The 19,456-nt window shown below is 44.3% G+C and overlaps 1 pseudogene; it reads left to right on the top strand.

The window, feature by feature from the left end:
* Window positions 1-962: 962 nt before the first annotated feature.
* On the top strand, window positions 963-12,872 carry LOC139374484 (leucine-rich repeat-containing protein 9-like; annotated as a pseudogene).
* The last annotated feature ends 6,584 nt before the right edge of the window (window positions 12,873-19,456 follow it).

Below are 19,456 nucleotides of genomic sequence, written 5' to 3'. Positions count from 1 at the left end.
TGTAAAATTTTTGAACATACAACACTGTTGTATTTTATTTTTGTTAAACGCTTACAAGTTAGTAGCCTATGGATGCAAGTCATTTCACTCATGCGAATACCCAGGGGGACCATTTCATTTGTTCTTCATGCAAGTTTGTTCTCAAATTACTAGCACTGTAGCGCCCTCGTGTGGGGTTTATCAAAAGTACAACGAAAAAGTTAAGATGGCTCCTGAGCAAAGGGGAGGCACTTGCCTGGATACGGGTTGATGACAAAACCATGCTACATGTGCATACTGTTAATAACATAAACACACAAATTATAATTTATTTTCATAAATACAATAGCAGCAATAACAGATGTCTGAAACAAGTATGACTTTAGTTGTCTGAGCAGACAGTGAACTCTTGTTCAACTTCAATGTTAGCCAGCTAACATATAGCTAACGTTAATTTACTAAGCAAGCAAATGTTTTTTTTTAATCTGTGAAGTAAATTAGAAAAATAACTAGCTAGTAACATAGCTAATTTGTGAGTCAGACAAATCACATATTGTTGCTCCTTATACTTTGCCTCCTGAGTAGCGAAGCGGTCTAAGGCACTGCATCTCTGTACTTTTCAAATCCAGGCTGTATCACATCCGGCCGTGATTGGGAGTCCCATAGGGCGGTGCACAATTTGCCCAGCGTCATCTGGGTTTGGCCGGGGTAGACCGTCATTGTAAATAATAATTTGTTTTTAACTGACTTGCCTGGTTAAATATTATTATTTTTAAATCTTATTGGTCTATTAACTAATTTACCTCCTGGTGATGTCACCAGGAAGGCCAAAACTTTTCAAACAGCTCAGAAATGTTCAAACAGCTAAAAGGGCATTATTATTATTCTCACAGTATTATTTCAACCTCACTGTTTGGAAATATATATAAAACACATGAAACACATCAAATAGCTTCAAACTATTTTGCAGTGATGATGAATACATGGATGTCTCATGGTATGGTGGGGTATGTGTCAGCTATGGGCACCTTTATCTCTTGAATGTTTTGACATTCAGGTTCAAAAAGTCACTTTCTGACCACTTGTACCATGGGCAAATATGTATTGGCATTTTAGTTCAAATCAAAGGGGGTGTGGTCAAAAAGTGATTGAAATCAAATGGAACAGCCCTGTAATGACTTTTTCCAGATGTTTGTTTACTGATACAGTCAGTGTAGCTTGTACTTTAACCTAATTGAAACCCTCAGACAACACCCTGGGTCCTCCCGAGTGGCGCAGCGGTCTAAGGCAGTGCTAGAGGTATCAGTACAGACCCGTGTTCGATCCCAGGCTGCGTTGCAGCCGACCGCGACTGGGAGAACGATGAGGTGGTGAACAATTTGGGCCAGTGTCGTCTGGGTTAGGGGAGGGTTTGGCCGACCGGGATGTCCTTGCCCCATCGCGCTTTAGCAACTCCTGTGGCGGGCCGGACACATGCATGCTGACTTTGGTCACCAGTTGTAGTGTTTCCTCCGACACATTGGTGCTTGGCAAGGTCGCATTTTGGAGGACACATGGCTCTTGACCTTCGCCTCTCTGGAATCCGTAGAGGAGTTGCAGCGATGACATTGTGACAAAATTACACAAAATTACAGTTCTTAGATTTTTTGATATCACAAAAAAGGGGTTAAAAAATAAACCAAAAATTTAAGAACTGTTGAGTGTAACTTTATCACAATGTCTTGTGTATAATTTTCAGAGTTTGGCTATCGAAGACAGCCTTTTTTTGTAACTCATTGCAAACAGGGCATCTTATGAGAAGATAACCCAGGATGGTAACAGCATCACATCCCTGGAGATGTTCTTCTCAGGTTATCTGTGTATGGTTGAACTCTCCCTTTTCCCCAGGCTGTGCCAGCTGACAATGGTAGGCCAGAATATCAGCCACATCCAGGGAGCTCTGGTTGGTGGAATGGCAGCTGACAATAACATCCAGGTTTCTCTTCATTCCTTCATGATGATATATTGGAGAAGTGTGTGTAGAGTTTAATCTAAAGAGTATCTATATAGAACATAATTATATTGTCCATCTTTGATTTCTTGATTCAGAATATACTCCAAAATAACTAATCTAGCTATGATTTGCATTATTATATTTAATACCAACAATTTTGGGGGGTATTTATTTTCATTATTGCGTGGCATTTCTGTATTTAAGAATTGCCATCAGCTACAGAAGTGGTACCTCTATGATAATCAGATCAGTGATATTGAGAATTTGGAGTCACTTGTCAATCTATAGGTGCTGTGGTTTAAGAATAACTTACTGAGAGGTATGGACACTTTTCTGTGTCATGCGGTGTTTGTAAAGTACCTAATAATCTGTGTAGATTGGTTTTGTTGAAATCACCCATTTTGTTGATGTCTCATCCTTTCTTCATAACTGTTTAAAGGGATTGAACACGCTTCAAAAGATAGGAGAGCTGAACCTAGCTGACAATAACAATGAAAAGATAGGAGAGCTGAACCTAGCTGACAATAACATTGAAAAGATAGGAGAGCTGAACCTAGCTGACAATAACATTAAAAAGATAGGTAGGTTGAAGGGTCATCGCCAATGACTGTAAACTTTACAGATTACGTCTTTGATATACTTTATAATAATAATTGTTCAATTATCTGTTAACTGTTTCACAGGATCCTAATATCAGGCATGAAATCCTAAAATCCTGATCCTAATATCAGCCATTGACAATCTGAATTTATCTGGGAACAAGATTAGCTCAGTGTGGAAATTAAGTTAAGAAGAAAAACATTCACTTATTTTCAATAATGCGAAGTTGTAATTTTGCACTTTCTCAATCTAATATTTGACTACGGCCTTTAAGTATGGTCAATAACAGGCTTGCTTCTCAGTCAAATATATTGATTGCCTAATCTATAGTAGATTTAGTAGATGTGACCGACCGGCTCAAATCAGTCTTATGTAGTAAAATTTGAAATTGTGTTTTTTACATTGGATAAAAGTAGAGACTCAGAGATACAAAATGGTATATCATACACTACAGTTAATGAACAATGGGAAGGTAATTTTGCTTTGAAAGTTGATAAACTTGTAAACTCCCTTTTGAGAAAATGTCCTCTGAATGTTTTGGTACTACTACTGGAGAGCACTTCTTTGTCTACACCCATTCAGTGTCGTTCACACTCACATGTTAAGCTTTATCCCCACGATCAATCAATCAATCAATCAAATGTATGGATGATCTGAGCGTTCTGTACTAACAGCAATCATGCACCCAAGCTAACTTGCTAGCTATTTCCAGACACAAATGAGAACAGCTCACTGAACATTACTCACCCTAGCAGAGCTGGTTAGGCTGTTATGTTATCCAGAGCGTTGGTGACTGCAACTGTGCTGTCAGTTTGTCCATATAATGAATTTTCATTGAAACCTTTATCCTAGTCGACAATGTAGAAATCAGTAACCCAACAAAGGATTGGCTATTATGTTTGATTGGCCGTCAGTCTGGATAGTTTCCTATTTTCCCAGTCTCGGATTGATTTTAAAAGATCTGTACAGCAATTCCCTGCATTTTGTCTATTGAAGCCGTATTATTAAGGCAGTTCAGAAAATATCTGCTGATTTGACCTGTTGCACAGTTCATCTGAAGCTTTCCATCTTTGTAATTGTGATGTGGCATTTCTCCTTTAGTAGCCTGAGTTGTAAGTATGGTTAAAAAAAGAAAAATAAGAAAAGAAAATAAGTCTTGCCCTTTCAAATAATAGAAACACTTATTTCCATTCACTCAGACACTAATTTCATTGAGCTGCATGAATTGTCTATGTCAAATTTGCATGTTTCCTTTTTACTGTGTAATCAACAAGGTAGGGTTGAAGGAGGGGTTCCACAAAGTGGTGCATTAAATTGTTTGTCAAGTATGGCTTTAGGTGAAGGAATAGTTGGTCCTCTCTCATGAAACCTCCGATAAACCCCCTATCAACAAACAAGTGGCAATCCTATCATCTCATTAATTATGTTAATGTCCATCGCATCCGTTTAGGAGATGCCGTCCTCTCGGATTTACAGTGCATTCGGAACGTATTCAGACCCCTTCACTTTTTCCACATTTTGTTAAGTTACGGCCTTATTCTAAAATGGATTAAATAAAAATGTTTCCTCATCAATCTACACACAATGCACCATAATGACAAAGCAAAAACAGTTTTTTTAAAACAAAAAATGCCTTATTTACATAAGTATTCAGATCCTTTGTTATGAGACTTGAAATTGAGCTCAGGTGCATCCTGTTTCCATGGATCATCCTTGAGATGTTTCTACAACTTGATTGGAGTCCACCTGTGGTAAATTCAATTGATTGGACCTGATTTGGAAAGGCACACACCTGTCTATATAAGGTCCCACAGTTGACAGTGCACGTCCGAGCAAAAACCAAGCCATGAGGTTGAAGGAATTGTATGTAGAGCTCCAAGACAGGATGGTGTCGAGGCTCAGATCTAGGGACGGGTACAAACACATTTCTGCAGCATTGAAGGTCCCCAATAACACACTGGCTTCCATCATTCTTAAATGGAAGAAGTCTGGAACCACCAAGACTCTTCCTAGATCTGGCCACCCGGCCGAACTGAGCAATTGGGGGAGAAGGGTCTTGGTCAGGGATGTGACCAAGAACCCGATGGTCACTCTGACAGAGCTCCAGAGTTTTTCAGTGGAGATGGGAGTACCTTCCAGAAGGACAACCATCTCTGCAGCACTCCACCAATCAGGCCTTTATGGTAGAGTGGCCAGATGGAAGTCACTCCTCAGTAAAAGGCACATGACAGCCCACATGGAGATTGCCAAAAGGCACCAAAAGGACTCAAGATTCTCCGGTCTGATGAAACCAAGATTCAACTATTTGGCCTGAAAGCCAAGCGTCACACCTGGAAAACCTGGCACCATCCTTCGGTGAAGCATAGTGGTGACAGCATCATGCTGTGGGGATGTTTTTCAGCTGAAGGGACTGAGAGACTAGTCAGGATCGAGGCAAAGATGAATGGATCAAAGTACAGAGAGATCCTTGATGAAAACCTGCTCCAGAGCGCTCAGGACCTCAGACTGGGGTGAAGGTTCACCTTCCAACAGGACAACGACCCTAAGTACACAGCCAAGACAACACAGGAGTGACCTTGGGACAAGTTTCTGAATGTCCTTGAGTGGCCCAGCCAGAGTTCGGACTTTAACCCGATTTGAACATCACTGGAGAGACTTGAAAATAGATGTGCAGTAATGCTCCCCATCCAACCTGACAGAGCTTGAGAGGATCTACAGAGCATAATGGGAAAAACTCCCAAAATACAGGTGTGCCAGGCTTGTAGTGTCATACTCAAGAAGACTCAAGGCTGTAATCACTGCCAAAGGTGCTTGAACAAAGTACTGAGTAAAGGGTCTGAATGCAATTAGAATATATGGAAGATAAATACACAACACAGACACAGAGGACGAGAGGACTAGAATTAACGACCAATGGAAATAGTGTTTTTTTCTGTAATAGGTCATTAATTAGCAATGGGTTAGAGACATGGAATTTGTCTATATATTGAGCCTGAAATAGGATACTCGTTATGTGTCACGCCCTGACCTTAGAGAGCTGTTTTATTTTTCTATTTGGTTAGGTGTGATGTGGGGTGGGCATTCTAAGTTTTGTATTTCTTTGATTTGGCCGGGTATGGTTCTCAATCAGGGAAGACGATAGCTGTCTACCGTTGTCTCTGATTGGGAACCATACTTAGGCAGCCCTTTTTCCCACCTATCTTTGTGGGTAGTTAACTTTGTTTGTGGCACTATAGCCCTTAAGCTTCACGGTTGTTTTTGTAATTGTTTGTTTTTGTCGGCGTCATCCTAATAAAAAGGAATATATACGCTCACCACGCTGCGCTTTAGTCTACTTCATTCGACGGCCGTGACAGAACTACCCACCACCAAAGGACCAAGCAGCGTGGTAAGAGGTGAGGACAGGACATGGGATGACATCCTGGCCGGAAAGGATCGCCTGCCGTGGGAGCAGGTAGAAGCAGAGAGGAAGGCGAAGGCAGCTGGTAAAGGGGCCCAGCGTTATAAGGGAACACGGTTAGCAAGGAAGTCAGAGAGGCAGCCCCCAAATCTTTTTGGGGGGGACACACGGGGAGTTTGGCTGAGTCAGGTTGGAGACCTGAGCCAACTCCCCATGCTTACCGTGGCAAGCTTCGTACTGGTCAGGCACCGTGTTATGCGGTGGAGCGCACGGTGTCTCCAGTGCACGTTCACAGCCCAGTGTGCTACATCCGAGCTCCCCGCATCTGCCGGGCTAGGGTGAGCATCCAGCCAGGATGGATGGTGCCGGCTCAGTACGCCTGATCTCCAGTGCGTCTCTTCGGCCCAGGATATCCTACGCCGGCTCTGCGCACTGTGTCTCCGTCCTGTGCCAGCTCCCCTCATTTGTAGGGTGAAGATAACCACCCAGCCAGGACGGGTTGTGCAGGCTCTAAGCTCGAAACCTCCAGTGCGCCTCCACGGCCCAGTGTATCTGGTGCCTCTGCCAAGGACAAAGCCTCCTGTATGTCTCCCCAGCCTGGTGAGTCCTGTGCCTGCGCCCAGAACTATGCCTCCTGTATGTCTCCCCAGCCTGGTGAGTCCCATGCCTGTTCCCAGACCCAGGCCTCCTGTGTGTCTCTCCACTCCAGTGATGATCCATGGCAAGAAGCCTCCAGCGACGATCCATGGCACGAAGCCTCCAATGACGGCCTCCAGTCTGGAGCCTCCAGCGACGGCCTCCAATTCTGAACCTCCAGCGACTGTCTCCAGTCCGGAGCCTCCAGCGACGGTCTCCAGTCCGGAGCCCCCAGCGAGGGTGCCCAGTCTAGGGCCCGCAGCGAGGGTGCCCAGTCCGGGGTCGGCGGCGAGGGTCCCCACACCAGAGGCGCCACCAAAGCGGGGTGAGCCAGAGGTGGAGCGGGCTCTGGTGCCACCGCGGATAGATGCCCACCCGGACCCTCCCCTATAGGTTCAGGTTTTGCGGCTGGAGTCCGCACCTTTGGGGGGGGGGGGGGGGGTACTGTCACGCCTTGACCTTAGAGCTGTTTTATTTCTCTATTTGGTTAGGTCAGGGTGCGATGTGGGGTGGGCATTCTATGTTCAATTTTCTATGTTTTGTATTTCTTAAGCTTCACGGTTGTTTTTGTATTGTTTATTGTTTTTGTCAGGTGCATCCTAATAAAAAGGAATATTTACGCTCACAACGCTACGCTTTAGTCTACTTCATTCGACGGCCGTGACAATTTGGCCATTGGCCCAGTTTTATTGCAAAGAATTCTAATTGGTCAACCACAGGCTAGGGCTGGGTTATAAACTATATCCTGTCCCTTTATTCTGGAGTGAGAATCACTGGAGAGAATATCTGAGGACAGGGGAGAATGCAGATATGATTGGTCCTCTTCGAATATACGTATTTTCCTCCCCCGGATTTGCTTTGGGGTCTGTGTTATTAAAGAATGACATAAACTCCTAACAATACTTATGTAAATGTGATATTTCCATTTTTTTATTTTTAATAAATGTGCAAAAAAACTTTCACAACTTCTGTCACCGTGTGGTTTCCAGCGCTCTGATACTCTCTGCTCCTCGGAGATAACAGCATTTGTTTAATGAGTTGTCCCTGAACTCTGATGATGGGTGTATTTTTCAGGTGCTGCATTTCTTCTAATCTTCTAGTGTAATTACAGTCCAATGAACTAAACATGTATGCTATGAATAAAGGGGTTCCATTGCACACAGTACATACAGTTGAAGTCCTTAGCCAAATACATTTAAACTCAGATTTTCACAATTCCTGACATTTAATCATAGTAAAAATTCCCTGTCTTAGGTCAGTTAGGATCACCACCTTATTTTAAGAATGTGAAATGTCAGAATAATAGTAGAGAGAATGATTTATTTCAGCTTTTATTTCTTTCATCACATTCCCAGTGGGTCAGAAGTTTACATACACTAAATTAGCAATTGGTAGCATTGCCTTTAAATTATTTAACTTGGGTCAAATGTTTAGGGTAGCCTTCCACAAGCTTCCCACAATAAGTTGGGTGAATTGAGGCCCATTCCTCCTGACAGAGCTCGTGTAACTGAGTCAGGTTTGTAGGCCTCCTTGCTCGTACACTCTTTTTCAGATCTGCCCTCAAATGTTCAATAGGATTGAGGTCAGGGCTTTGTGATGACCACTCAAATACCTTGACTTTTATGTCCTTAAGCCATTTTGCCACAACTTTGTAAGTATGCTTGGGGTCATTGTCCATTTGGAAGACCCACTTGCGACCACTTTAACTTCATGACTGATGTCTTGAGATGTTGCTTCAATATATCCACATCATTTTCCTGCCTCATGATGTCATCTATTTTGTGAAGTGCACCAGTCCCTCCTGCAGCAAAGCACCCCCACAACATGATGCTGCCACCCCCGTGCTTCACTGTTGGGATGGTGTTCTTCTGCTTGCAAGCCTCCCCCTTTTTCCTCTGAACATAATGATGGTCATTATGGCCAAACAGTTCTATTTTTGTTTCATCAGACCAGAGGACATTTCTCCAAAAAGTACGATCTTTGTCCCCATGTGCAGTTGCAAACCGCAGTCTGGCTTTTTTTTATAGCGGTTTTAGAGCAGTGGCTTCTTCCTTGCTGAGCGGCCTTTCAGGTTATGTCGATATAGGACTCGTTTTATGTACAGATGAACGTGGTACCTTCAGGCATTTGGAAATTGCTCCCAAGGATGAACCAGACTTGTGGAGGCGTAAAATTATTTTTTTCCGAGGTCTTGGCTGATTTCTTTTGATTTTCCCATGATTTCATGCAAAGAGGCACTGAATTTGAAGGTAGGCCTTGAAATACATCCACAAGTGCAACTCCAATTAACTCAAATGATGTCAATTGGCCTATCAGAACCTTCTAAAAACATGACATAATTTTCTGGAATTTTCCAAGCTGTTTAAAGGCACAGTCAACTTAGTGTATGTAAACTTCTGACCCACTGGAATTGTGATGCAGTGAATTATAAGTGAAATAATTTGTCTATAAACAATTGTTGGAAAAATGACTTGTGTCATGCACAAAGTAGTTGTCCTAACCGACTTGCCAAAACTATAGTTTGTTAAGAAGAAATTTGTGGAGTGGTTGAAAAATGAGTTTTAATGACTCCAACCTAAGTGGATGTAAACTTCTGACTTCAACTGTAGTAACATCTGTTCAGTCCACGGTGATGAAGAAGAAAATGATGTACTACAACATGCATGTGAGGACAGGCCAGAGGAACCTGGCAGAGAACCAGGCTAATCTGCTGTAGAACAAGAGGAATCTCTTACAGCTGCCAGAGGACAGGCCAGAGGAACCTGGCAGAGAACCAGGCTAATCTGCTGTAGAACAAGAGGAATCTCTTACAGCTGCCAGAGGACAGCCCAGAGGAACCTGGCAGAGAACCAGGCCAATCTGCTGTAGAACAAGAGGAATCTCTTACAGCTGCCAGAGGACAGCCCAGAGGAACCTGCTAGAGAACCAGCCCAATCTGCTGTAGAACAAGATGAATCTCTTACAGCTGCCAGAGGACAGCCCAGAGGAACCTGGCGAGAACCTGGCCAATCTGCTGTAGCTCAATTACGCACTCAGAAATGTCAGTACAACGCTATGCCTTCAAAAATAGACTTTTGATACGTTTGTCATTAATTTACAGTGGTGCTTAATATGATTGTTGTGTTGGTGTCTTGAGCAGCTGGAGTGTGAGCTGTCTGAGGAGCAGGACCTGTGCCGGAAGTCAGCCCGTACCTGAGAGAATGGACTGTCCTCGCTGAGTGAGGGCTCTGGACCGCAGTGACACCCCTGCTAATATTACCCACGACCCTGGCCTGGGATCCTCTCCAAGCTAGACGCCCTGTAGTCCATGACCTGACAAATTTAGGCCTTTCTGAGGGCAAAAGGTGGTGCAACTCAATATTAGGAAGTGTTCCTAATGTTTTGTACACTCAGCGTACATGGATAATGGATTAGACCTCCAAGAGAGATCTTTGAGTTTAGAATACAGTCTGATTTTGCATTGTTGTTTACATGTAAGCTTTCTATTGGCACGTAGATAATCAAGTGTAAAAAGTAGAGTTATTTTGCCTTGTTTAAGTATAATTTTGTATCTCGGCCTCCTTATTTTTTCCATTAAAGGTTGGAGTCGAGTACCCTTTCTCAGGTACCAGCTACCCTTCAATCTAGCCTGAGCGCAGTTCCTCATACTGGCTATCTATGTCTAAAATTATACAGAAATAGTTGAACAGACTACATAAACTGCAATATTACACCTGTCAGTAGCTCTGTTTGAGACTGATCCTTATGCTTTCTTTACTCCTAATGTTTGTGCAGTAATTACAAACGCTGGCTGGAGTATCTGTTCTATGTGTCTGATCCTGAAAGAACCAGTAAGAAAAAGGAGACATTCCAGAGGACGGCTTTAAAACAGCAGATATTTATAAGGTATTATTTAGATTGTACGCTATGCCTGTGATTGGGCCATTGTTTTAGTGCCTGTGATTGGGCCATTGTTTTAGTGCCTGTGATTGGGCCATTGTTTTAGTGCCTGTGATTGGGCCATTGTTTTAGTGCCTGTGATTGGGCCATTGTTTTAGTGCCTGTAATTGGGCCATTGTTTTAGTGCCTGTGATTGGGCCATTGTTTTAGTGCCTGTGATTGGGCCATTGTTTTAGTGCCTGTGATTGGGCCATTGTTTTAGTGCCTGTGATTGGGCCATTGTTTTAGTGCCTGTGATTGGGCCATTGTTTTAGTGCCTGTGATTGGGCCATTGTTTTAGTGCCTGTGATTGGGCCATTGTTTTAGTGCCTGTGATTGGGCCATTGTTTTAGTGCCTGTGATTGGGCCATTGTTTTAGTTCCTGTGATTGGGCCATTGTTTTAGTTCCAGAGATTGGGCCATTGTTTTAGTTCCTGAGATTGGGCCTTTGTTTTAGTTCCTGAGAATGTATCTTGTGTCTGTGTTAGGCCCTGGGCAGAGAGAGGGTTGTACTCTTTTCTAACAGCCGGAGTGTGACGGACAGGCCTAGGAGTACACACAGTGACAGGCCAACGAAGGTACCTCCAAGCAGAGCATAGACCCTCTCCTTTTCAGACATGGTCTGTATGGTCCTATTTCATGTTTCACACAATTCAATGACTTTGTATTGCTAATGAAACCTTGAGGATATAAATCAGGATAAAACTGTAAATGTGTTAACGATATTAATTTGATTTAGAATTTGATGTATCAGAGAAACATAAATGAAATGGCTCTAACTGTCCTCCTGTTTCAAGGTCAGATCATTGTTTCCAATGTGTTCCTGGGCCGCAGCATCAGTGGACCCCCTCAACTACCCTAAAGCTCATTCCGTTTACCGCAATGTGAGCCCAGAGCAGGGCCATAAGACAAATGGAGATACTGTCATTTGAAATATTACAGCTATTACTTTTCAGAACAACAATTATTTTTACTGGTGACACTACTCTCTTAATGAAAACAACCAGCAAAAGTCAACATACTACTGTTCCATCCTCCTGTTGACAAACCTGAGATTCTTATCCATATAGGGAGGCCTTGCTCCTTCAAGATCCACCATGGCTGTGACTGCAGTCTATTTGACCATGAGCTTGTCCTGCTGGAGTACCTCATCGACTTTGAGTATAACTCCTAGGTTGGAAAAAGTATACCATGTTTGTCTTTCGATGTTCTAGCAGCAGATGCACAGAAGACCCCCCTCCCAATGATATCAACCTGGATGAGGAAATACTGAACATGGATCCCATGGTCAAACCATGGCCCAAGATGCTGAGCCTGGATGAGAAGACTTTACTCAATGTAGCCAGGGCCAACAACGTCCTCAGTCAGGTTACAGTAAGGGTTGAGGAACTACAGTTAATGGTACCATAGACACACTAGGTTTAGCATTGATATCCCGTCTGTACTGTGACGGTGCCACACTTTCCTCTTTATTCCCTGGTCAAAGGTGTTGAATCTCCATGGCAACAGTCTGAGTAAGCTGAAGGAGATCTCTCGTCTGACCAACTAGAGGACATCTCCCACACGGTGTGTCTGATGTTTGGGGCGTTTACTGGTCAACCAACCTACATCAAACAATTCTCCATTGAGAGTCCTACATACATTATGTTCCCTGTGTTCCTTCAGCCCAACCTGGACTTGGTGGACACCAGTTACAACCACCTGCTGTCCCGAGAGGGGCTGAAAGGACTAGGGCGGCTCATGCAGCTGGACCTGCACTGGAACCAGCTGACCAGGGCCAGGGAGGAGACGGCTGTGCTCCGGAAACACGCCCCCGCACAGCTGCGACTCGACTGGGCACCCGTTACTATCCCTGGCACAGGGTAAATACTACAGCACACACTAACACCTGCTCTAACATGAGGTTCAGAGTGCCCATGATTCGCACATTAAGACCAACCAGACACTGTGGTGATGAAAGTGATGTGTTTGCCCCAGCCTAAGGCAGTGAGGATGACTCTTCTGGGATGTCTGATGACCCTCACACACCTGGATGACGTGCTTGTGACAGAGGGTTCTTTCCAGGTGCTTCATCTGCAGTACAAGTGCAGCCTTTTTATTTAACGATGACCTCTGCACCCTGAGAAGATCACAGCCCTTAACCTTGACAGCCAGAGGCTCTCCAGGCTCATCAACCTGTGCAAACTGGTCAAACTGCGCTGGGACTCCTTCAATGACATCTCTAAAGTGGAGGGTCTGGACAACTGCCAGCATCTAGAGGAGCTGTCTCTCAACGACAGCGAAATTATAGATAAACGTATCGGTGGACATAAACATTACACAACAAGCTGGAAATCGCAAATTTAACAATGAGTGGTTTGGAAGGAATCAGTGGCTAACTGCAAGCATTGCAAAGCAATCACTAGCCTGCTATTCATTGAAGTGGGTGTGTGGTCCAAGTCTGGGTTTAAGGGTCTTTTTTCCAAGCTTAAAAGGATAAACATTCAACATTGGCCATGCTGTCAATCCAGCATGACTTCTGCCACGCTCAAAACAACTGGAAACTCAGAACTGGGGAATCTGACTTCAGTGAGTTCAAGACAACTGGGAACTCAGAATAAAACAAGCTCCAACTGGGGAAAATACATTTTGAATACTTATCCAACTCGGAATTGCAAGTTGGGAACTAATGCCTCTTTCTAGAGCTCTGACCCGAAGATCACTGTCATGTCATCATGATTCGACCTTGTTTTTTTCCGTGTTCCCAGTTGTCTGAAAGAACCATAAATCCAGAGAATGCCAGACTTTGACAACAAAATCTGCCCACGAAGGACCGCCACGCCACCTTCGTGTTCCTGTGAGCACAGCACAACAAGGTGAGTCCAAAAATGTATTGTATGCAGCTGCGCAAATTATGTAATATGCAAGGGAGATATGTATACTGTAGCTAAGAAAGTAATACTAAGTGTATGTTGTGTGGTAAGCTGTTAGTAGCCCATGCTCCTCACCCTAATAATGTGGTCCCTTTTCCCCTCATAATTTAGCCTACTGTTCTGACTTGGTGGTGCACATGTAGCCTATAGCCTCTTTTAGAGAAATGTAATCATCGAATATTGTAAAAGCTTTCATTGTCTGCTTGTATGCCCCCTTTATTTATCCTACGGTTCTGACTTGGTGTGCATGGAGAATACTGTAAGAACGGCCCATGTTCTGAATTCTGTCACTGTACATTTCAAAAGTGCTGAACAAATACTTATATTGACTACGTCCGTCCTAACTTGCTCATTAATGTCTTAATCGAAATTACGGATTGCCTCTTATAAGCTCGTCGTCCCCTGAAGCCATTATCTCAATTGTCAGTAAAAAATACATTTGTTTAAGCAAATCAGCCATATCAACTATGTTTTTTTAAAGGAAGTAAATGAGGCTGAATGAACTGTTTCGCTGTCAGACAAGGCTCCATTGATAGCCAGGTGTTGCAGTGGTAAGGTGATGGGACTGCTGTTGGGACAGCTTTATGTAGGCCCTAACAGTTTGTGGGCACAGTTTGTCACCGTTATAGTGAAATTAATGCATTGTTTAGTGTTGTGTTGTGGCTTTGCTGGCATACATCTAAAACATTTTTGGAGGAGTTTGGCCGACCCAAGATTTACATGGTAAAATTGCCACTGTCTCATGGTTGGTATAGGACTTATTTATTTTCTCTGTTGTAAATATAGTATTTTCTACTTTCAGACACTTGGGGGCAGCACTAACCTGTTGCACTGACAAAGCTCATGCTTCTGCTAGCTGTTTTCAGAAAAGCACAAATCTCCCCTTTCACTGGTACTATTGAAAAAGACAAGAGGAGAGTTTACACAAAGTAAACAGCACATAAAAGAGGTTTCAATTGGGAAGGGGGTTGGGGGGTCAGGCTTTTGTGTGTTCTGCCTGTGCTGTGATTGCCTTGAGTTGCTGTGCACCTGTGAGGTCTGGCCTTCTAAATGGGGCAGTGGTGCATTTAGTTAGAGGCTAACTCTGAGTGCCCACTCTGTCCCTCTCTTTCAGGGAAGTGGACCCTGCGGACAGCCTGGAGCCACTGATGGGCAGCCTGGAGGTGCTGCATTTGAGCCACAATGGCATCTCCAATTATTGCCAATCTGCAGCTCAGCAGGCTCACCAATCTCAAAGCACTCTTCCTCCAAGGTACAGTAACAACTTCCTTCAGGTTTTAAAGCCCATGAAATGTACAACTCAGTCAACGGAGAGGCTTTCTCAGCCCTGTCCAGGTGGGAGATGAGGCAACAAGAATAGAAACTAAATGGGCATGCCGATGGGTCACAGAAACACAGTACCTTTTTCTGTCTGCCATTGTTTGCATTTGATTCTTTTTTTTCTTCAGTTTGACCCTAATCCCACCCTGGGTTGTTTTATGAACCTGTTGAGACATATTTATACAGACCACACTCACCTTCCAGTTCCACAGACACAGTAACTGAATGGGGCGGCAGGTAGCCTAGTGGTTAGAGCGTTGGACTAGTAACCGAAAGGTTGCAATATCAAAACCCTGAGCTGACAAGGTAAAAATCTGTCATTCTGCACCTGAACAAGGCAGTTAACCCACTGTTCCTAGGCCGTCATTGAAAATAAGAATTTGTTCTTAACTGACTTGCCTAGTTAAATAAAGGTAAAATAAAAAATTCAATTGCAGAGTTTATGAAATTCAGTGTTGTAATTTGCAATGATGCCAGGCAAATCATATGGGTAAGAGGGGTAGCTGTAGTCATGTAATTACCTACTGATTTCATATCCCACCTTCTCCTTTCAGGTAATGAGATCAGACAGGTGGAGGGCTGGGAGGGGCTGCACTAGTTGGTGGTCTTGGACCCGAACTGGATCAAGATCCTTTTTTGGTCAGGCTGTCCTGCTGGAGCTGCACCTGGTAGAGAACCGCCTCCGGGAGTTCAACCACCCGTTACCAAAATGAGGAGGCTGTTCCTGGGCATGAACAAACTACAGGTACCCCTCCTTCAGCAGCCCTTTCTGGCAACACTGAGCCATTTCTTTGCACTCATACACGGAGTATACCAAACATTAGGAACACCTTCCTAATATTGAGTTGCAGAGGGATGCTGGCCCATGTTGACTCCAATGCTTCCCACAGTTGTGTCTGTGTTTGCTGGATGTCCTTTGGGTGGTGGACCATTCTTGATACACGCAGGAAACTGTTTAGTGTGAAAACCTTAGCAGCGTTGCTGTTCTTGACACAAACCCATGTGCCTGGTACCTACTACCATACCCTGTTTAAAGGCACTTAAATCTTTTGTCTTTCCCATTTACCCTCTGAATGGCACGCATGCACAATCCATGTCTCAAGGATTAAAAACAAGTTTCATAGCGTTCACCTGGATTCACCTGGTCAGTCTATGTCATGGAAAGAGCAGGTGTTCTTAATGTTTTGTATACTTAGTGTTACTGCAATGAGGAATTAATTCACAGTGCGTAAATGTCCACTAAGTTCAGTCTGTACTGCAGTTATTGAATTATGGTGATGCACTCATCATGTGCAAAGTACATTTGGCATCTAAACTGTTTTATTTTGATCTGCAGTGTTTGCAAACTAAGGGGTGAAAATATAGTGCCATAATTATAGATCGTTACCACCCTACTGTGGCGTGTGTGGGGTAGCTAGTATTAAGGAGAATCGACATTGATTGAAGGTCAGAGTTATGAGGAACAATCAAGCCAACGTGTAATCAGGGTCTCAGCCTACATCTCATTCTCACCCCAGGCGGGTGATTTGCACTTTGTCGCTCGTTTTTTTCCACTTCCCTTTTTCTTTCTTAATCTTTTCATGTTTTCAATTAAGACATGAAAATGCAGCAATCAAACCCAACACACCACCCTTCACAATGGGGGTCTGTGTGAGTCACATCAGGGCTCAGTCACGAACCGTGGGGGAGAGAGACGCCCCCGCTCCCCTTTTGCGTGCCCAAACTCTCATGAGATTAATGAGAGATCCTATGTGTAATCTCTCCCATCAGCTGCCTCTCTCATAGCTCCAAAATGATGATGAGGTTTGGCCCTAATGGATATATCTCCATGGTTATTGCACAACATGCTAACAAAAATGTGGGGGGGAAATGTATTCAGTGAATTGTTTTACCCCCTTGACAGAATGAAAATGGTCAAATGATTCCTCTTATGGGTCTCCTTCACCTGTAGTTCAGTATGTGTTCATTTTGACTGGAAAGCCCCTGAGATCTGTGGGCATTGGAAATCCACGAGACCAAACCTGTGTACTGAGACACACACACACACACACACACACACACACACACACACACACACACACACACACACACACACACACACACACACACACACACACACCCAACCTCATTTACATCCACAATCCACACACAAATTCTCACACGCAAGCTCACAGATTCACTTTCACCAAAACACACACTCAATGCAACTCTGTAGTTCTAAATTAAGCGATTACATGATGTGCCGTCTGCTGTGCCTCAAACTGGCCAGCATCAGAGACAAATCCGCTGACCAAATGGTAGAGCCGTTATCAGACACTATTGGCCTGGGTTCAGCACCCATCTGAAGCCCATGGATCAGTGCAGAGTGCTTGCCATCTATGGAGGCCTGCTCAGCTGTGCCAGCTTGTTTACCCCACAGCCCCCATCCCCCTGTCCTGTCCCTTCCCCCAGGGAGCTTAATCCTGCTAGGGTGGAGCGCCAACAGCCGCTCCAGAAACAATACCTCCTGCTGTCAGCAGCATGAGATCACTGCTGCACCCATGTGCCCTGGCAAGACCATCTCTCCTCTCCTCTCCTCTCCTCTCCTCTCCTTCCCTCAGCCATCCCTCCTGCTGGGACAGACAAGGCTCTGACCGGAGAGGATGGCTTTGTCCCCTGGCCAAGGGGGAGCAGAGGGTACCATCAGCTGGACCAGGGAGAAGGGGAGGGCGGCTATCAGCTGGAACATTGGAGATGATAGAAGAGTGGTCTCTGAGGGTGGTGAATTCAGAGAACTGTGTTGGACTCACAAACAGCCCCATGCCAGTTTAGTCCTCTCAGGACAGCCTTGCAGCCTTCACTCGAAGTTCCTACATGAGCAAATGCTTTCTGTTGTCCCAGGGGGCAAGGCAAACCCTCCATAGGCCGGTGGTGGTATAACACCTCTCCAGGCTGAAGGATCTGGATGAAGTGATGGTCACCCTGGAGGAGAGGACCAGGGCTGAGCTACTCTGCACAGAGGCCCAGGTGAGAGCGTATTGACCGAGAAATATACAGACAGAGTTATGGTACTGCCTTTGTGTATCACTTGCTTGGTAAGAGCTTTGTCTTATCTGCAGTGGTCTGCAGTAGAAGATACAGTTATCTCCATGTCCTTTATGAGACTGACCTAAAAAGCCACAAAGGCCTCATTTCTCTAAAAGGCCAAATAACAGGCCATATCATGTCAACTGCAATGCAACTTGAAATCAAACAGCGGAGAGAAAAACAACAACCAGACAGCAACTACCAAAAACAAGGATCAAACTCCCAGTCAGTCTCCCTGATTTGATCTGCACATAATGAGAGATTGGGGCAGTAATGCTCCTCCAGCGCCGAATTAAAAGCAGCCTAAGCCATCTCAGTTCATCCTGCTGATTAGATGATGCCACGGCCGATAATGCACCAATGGATTTGCCCCTTATTAGCTGGGTCAACCCGGCCCCCTGTACTCGTTACCAGAGGATGTAGGAACGAGAGAGAGAGAGGGGGATCCTGGGCTTTCTCATTAAACATAAACAAAACCCTCTCCTCTCTCTTGACCCCCAGCCCTCTCGTTTCAGGCTTATTTCTGCTCTTACCCAGCTCTTGCTTTTGTTTTCATTCAACCGTTGTAATTATTATTGAATGATCATTATCATTCTCGTATTAGATGCTTAAACACGATGAAAGACAGCAGAAATGTAGTCATCCATACTGTAACGTGAGTGTGGGTATAGCAGAGACTAGCGGGTGCAGTGAGGCAGGAAGCGCACGTAGGAGGCAGTGCAGGACTCATTAGGGAGGTCAGAGAGACTTGAAACAGTGTTGCTGAAGTGTCCCCATGTGCACTTAATATGGAAACCCAATAATATCACCTGTAAATTTGTGTATACAGTATCTCCTCTCTTGTGGTATTCACCGTCCGTCCCTCTCTCCCCACAAATTCCCATTCCCATTGCTGTGCTGCCCCTCATGTCCTAGGCTGCCACTCGGTGTGGCATCAGTCTGAGTAGAGCACTGCAACACTTCCTGGGTAATGAGATCCTGATACTAATATTCCCTAAAAAAAAATCCGTCACTGAGCAAATTTCAGGTCTGCTGAGCGCAAACTTGAATATTGGGAAACTTCTGTGCAACTTCTACCGCGCGTTTACTCTGAACACTGAGGCTGTACCTGTACCAAGTAGGCTACTGTGGCTATTTGATCAGGATGTAGGCCTACCATCAAAAACAATGGAGAAAAGCCTCCGGAGTAGCGCAAGGGTCTAAGGCACAGCGGTCTAAGGCACTCCATTGCAGTGCCTGAGGCGTCACGACAGACCCAGGTTCGATCCCAGGCTGTGTCACAGCCGGCCGTGACTGGGAGACCTATGAGGCGACCTTCGCCTCTCCCGAGTCCGTAGGGAGAAAAAGGGTAAAAGAACCCCAAAAACTATGGAGAAAAATGTGTCACATAACATTTTAACATAGAAATAGCTGTTCTTTTATTCAGTCTACAGTAGCAGCAAATGTGTTGTGTTGTGTTCAATGTAGGCCTACATTCAATGAGACTTTTGAAAAAAAACATGCAGAGGTTGACATTAACCTGTTTATCCACTTGTCCAAGGAGGTGACTGAAGTGTTTTTTGATGCAAGAAACCACTTTACAAAATACAATTTATAAAATACAACACTGCCCCTTTAAGACAGGAAAAAAAA

This window comes from Oncorhynchus clarkii, chromosome 19 (genome assembly GCF_045791955.1).
Source record: "Oncorhynchus clarkii lewisi isolate Uvic-CL-2024 chromosome 19, UVic_Ocla_1.0, whole genome shotgun sequence".
Classification (NCBI taxonomy): Eukaryota; Metazoa; Chordata; class Actinopteri; order Salmoniformes; family Salmonidae; genus Oncorhynchus; species Oncorhynchus clarkii.
Note: the sequence above shows the minus strand (reverse complement) of the source record. Positions and strands in the feature narration are given on the sequence as shown.